Raw genomic sequence first — 4,335 nt, 5'->3', positions numbered from 1 at the left:
ATATCAAGTTTTTTCAATGCAATGTGTAAGAAAATAAAGTCACACAAATTATCTAAATTTACATTTTTAACGGCTGCCACAGCTGACGCAAAATGATCAATAAAGGATTCCAGATTATTAATATTTGCAACAGCAAAGGATTTAAAATCCAAAATTTGATCGATGTATGCAGAAGATATTACTCTTTTGTCGTTATATTTATCGATCAACGAGTTAAAAATAATTTCGTAATTTTCCGGCGATAAAATGATCCCGGCGAACGTTGATTTAACACGGTTACTGATTTTTCCCAACAAATAATATAACTTTTCTGAATTCGAAAGTGTATCGTTATTGTGTACGGTATTAATAAAACTTGAATAAAATATGGGCCAATTTTTTATTTCCCCATCGAAATATGCCAATTCAATCGGTGGGAGTTTTACACTACATTTTTTCTGTTTACTAACCACCCGCGAAGTGTTTTCCCGATTTAACGATATTTTTCTTTTGATATGTCCGTACATATCGTCGAACTTGAACCATCTTTCAAAATCAGGTTCAAAGTTTGAATCGATTTCCAAATTTAATATATTTATTTGTTGAGATATGTCCTCATACTTACTTCTAGTCAAGTCTAGAGTTTCAACTAACGAAAGAAACTCCTCTAGAATACTCAAGTCGGAAATTTTATTTGATAGTTCAAATAACTTAGTAAGACGTGCATCTAACGCATCTCGCTGAGCCGTCAGTAATCTCAACTTTTTTTCTTTAGTGGCCATTATGTATTTAGCAATAAATAATTAACCCAAATAATTAATTATAATTTAAATAACGCTATAATTTAATTAACGCTAGCGTAATTGATCAAAGTAAACAATTCTTCTAAGTGTTTCCAAATTAAACTCAATAACAACTGAATTATTATTTTTGTTTACTAACTATTATTAGCGGTCGTTAATACATACCTACGTACTTAACGCTAGCGAAGTATGTACTCGTATTATTAGAATTCAGTATTGAATACAAGTACCTACTTACACAATACGATTCCTTGCGTTAAACCAGGTACCTACATACACGATTAAATTATTGTCAACCTATAATTTGCCACGAGGAATTAAATGTAATTCGTTTTTAATATAACTATTTGACGGACTAAATTTTAACCCATTTATAATGCAAATGCCATGATTTTGGTACAAATAATGATTATAGATTGCAATTGCGAACGAAAGTAATGCAATATAACCCGGTTCGAAATTGGACCAATTTGATGGTTGTGCGGAAATCCTTCGTACGCAATTGTGCGGGGGGGTTGCGGTATTGCGGTGCGGATGCGATATAGACTAAGACAAACAAAAAAAACGAATTGAATTGCCTTAGTGTTTGCAAGAGGAAAATGAGTAGGAAAGGCCCAAAGACTTACCCTGGTCTCGTTCTCCTTAAGCCGCTGGTTCTGCTCTCTTATCAGTTTGCATACAATTAACATTAACACTTAACACAAAACAAAACAAGACAGTGAAATTCACTGCGGCGGGTAAAAACGTTTCACTGGACGATGTGTGCTCCAAAATAGTCACGGCCGAGTTCAACATATGCGGGTTTCAATATGACACGAAATGTTCGCGGGTAAGATGCAACGATAACAACTGAACAATAATCCTTGTCTTTGGCCCGGATCAAGGAAAGGGGACAAGGGGCAAAGGGGGGTGAAGGGTACACATTTAAGGCTATTCAATTTTAAACCTCACGCGCAACTATTGATGAAATCGATGTTCAGCGTAAAATTACATTATTAGATACTCAGAAATCCGCTGGCCCGGACACCATACCTGCAATTTATTTAAAAAACTGTGTATCTAACTTAAAAGGACACCAAACCAATATATTTAATCTATCATTAGCATCTGGCCTTTTCCCACAAAAATGGAAGACCAGTTTCCTTAGTCCCATCTATAAAAAAGGCGATAAAACGTTGCTTCTAATTACAGACCTATTTGCATACAATCAGCATTACCTAAATTGTTTGAATCCGTATTTCTATCAAAATTTATGTTGCAGGCTCGTAAAATCATTTCCCCTCACCAACATGGATTTATATCCGGTAGATCTACACTTACAAATTTAATTATATACGAAAAATATATATCAGATAATCTAAATTCAAAATTGCAAACGGATGCAGTTTACACAGATTTCAGCAAAGCGTTCGATAAAGTTTCTATAAAAATCTTATTAAACAAACTAGAAGTATATGGGATAAAAGGAAATCTACTAAAATGGCTTGAGACCTATTTGACATCTAGAAAACTGTACGTTAAACTATCTAACCATATTTCACACGAAATTGAAGCTTCAAGTGGGGTGCCTCAAGGTTCTCATCTAGGTCCGATTCTTTTTTTGCTATTTATCAATGACATTGTTACAATATTTGAAGGTATCCATTTCCTATTGTTTGCTGATGACCTGAAAATTTACACTATTATAAGAAATTTAATGGACTGTCTTGTATTGCAAAAAAACTTGGATCGATTATATAACTGGTGTAACATAAATGATTTATTTTTAAACATTAACAAATGTAATTCTATAAGTTTTTCTCGAAATAAAAATCCAATACTCTTTCAATATCATATTAACAATGTGAATCTTTCTACAGTAACATTAATAAAAGATCTGGGTGTCGTTTTTGATAACAAGATGACATTCGTCCCCCACATCGATGCAATCACGCATAAAGCACTTAAATGTCTCGGATTTGTATTAAGAACGTCCAAAGATCTAATGTATACTAATACACTCAAAACATTGTACATTACACTTGTCAGAAGCATTCTTGAGTATAATTCCTCTCTCTGGTCGCCTCTATACAATGTACACTCACACAAAATTGAAAGAATACAACACAAATTTTTAAGGCATATAAATTACAAATTACATATTCCATTAGAAAATTTAAATTATAATTATTTAATGCACTTGCTTAAACTACCTGAATTATCACAGCGAAGAAAAATCTGTGATGCTTTATTATTATTTAAAATTATCAACGGTTATTTGGACAGCCCTGAACTAGTGAATATGATAAATTATCAAGTTCCCAATAAGTACAACACTAGACTTCATGCTCCATTTAATATAGTTGCTTCTCGCACTAATTTTATGTTCAACTCTTGTCTTCAGAGATTGCATCGTGTGGGGCATGAAACATGCTCTGTTGATATATTTTTTAATAAAAACATCGCTTCCTTTAAAAAGCGTATATGTAATCAGATATTAAGCAAAAATCCTGTTGATTGTTAACAATAACAAACTTAATACTCTGTAACTATTTTATATTATTTTTTTATTTCATTTTTTTATTTAACTATTTTATAAATCGCTTGAAAATGTTTTACACCACTGCCAACCGGTGTGCTTCGAGTATGTTTGTAATTATGTTTGGTGTAATATTGTAACAATTATAATTGCTGAATGTACTGTAGCCTAAGCCCAAATAAGTATATTTTGCTGGTTGAACTCCTTTATACAATATACAATTTCTTATCGTATACTAATTACCTACCTGTGTTGTGCCTACTTATGTCTTTCATGCTCAGCTTATTATTTTATTTACTATGTTATACTTATGATGCTATATACTTGTTATAATGCTCCTGTATGATTTACCTTGCATGTAAAAGCCGTCAAGGCGAGAACAAACAAATACATACCTAGGTAAATAAATTTTGTCATGTATCACATTTAGCTATTCACATGTAATTTTGTAATTGTTAACATACCTACTAGTTTATTTCTCTTTTATTGCAATGAATTAACTCTACCTTAACTTATCTATTCACCTACTTACCTTTCATATTATGTTTACTTTTATTTTTATTTTCATAGTTTATCTTTTTCCATTTAAACATGTTTCTGTATATTATGTTATGTAAAAGCTTGTTATGTAAAAAACTTGTTATGTAAAAGCCCACCGGGGCGTTGAAATTAATAAATAAATAAATATTAAATTTACACATAATATGTCAAGTTTATTACTAATGACTTATGCATGTATATTTTTACTTTTTCACTGCAATGTACTTACTTCCAGTGGAAGCTCGTGACTTTTGGGTGTACTAGAGTGCTAACGTTATCAAAAAATTACATCATTGATGTTGTTGTACACAAAAAAGTCTTCTTATTTTTAAAATGTTTATTTTTAGAAATTCTTAAAACATAATCGGACGTGACTGCCTGGGGCGCGTGCATATCGTGGAACCGGCTCTGTAATATCGATAAGGAGATAAGAAAGATAACGGATTTATAAAATGGGTTCGCAAATCACTTTGAGCTTCTTTCCTCACTTCTCTG

Source organism: Hesperophylax consimilis, chromosome 17 (assembly GCF_061612785.1).
Source record: "Hesperophylax consimilis isolate HC1 chromosome 17, BYU_Hcon_1.0, whole genome shotgun sequence".
Classification (NCBI taxonomy): Eukaryota; Metazoa; Arthropoda; class Insecta; order Trichoptera; family Limnephilidae; genus Hesperophylax; species Hesperophylax consimilis.
The sequence above is the reverse complement of the archived record's forward strand: the minus strand, read 5'-3'. Positions refer to the sequence as shown.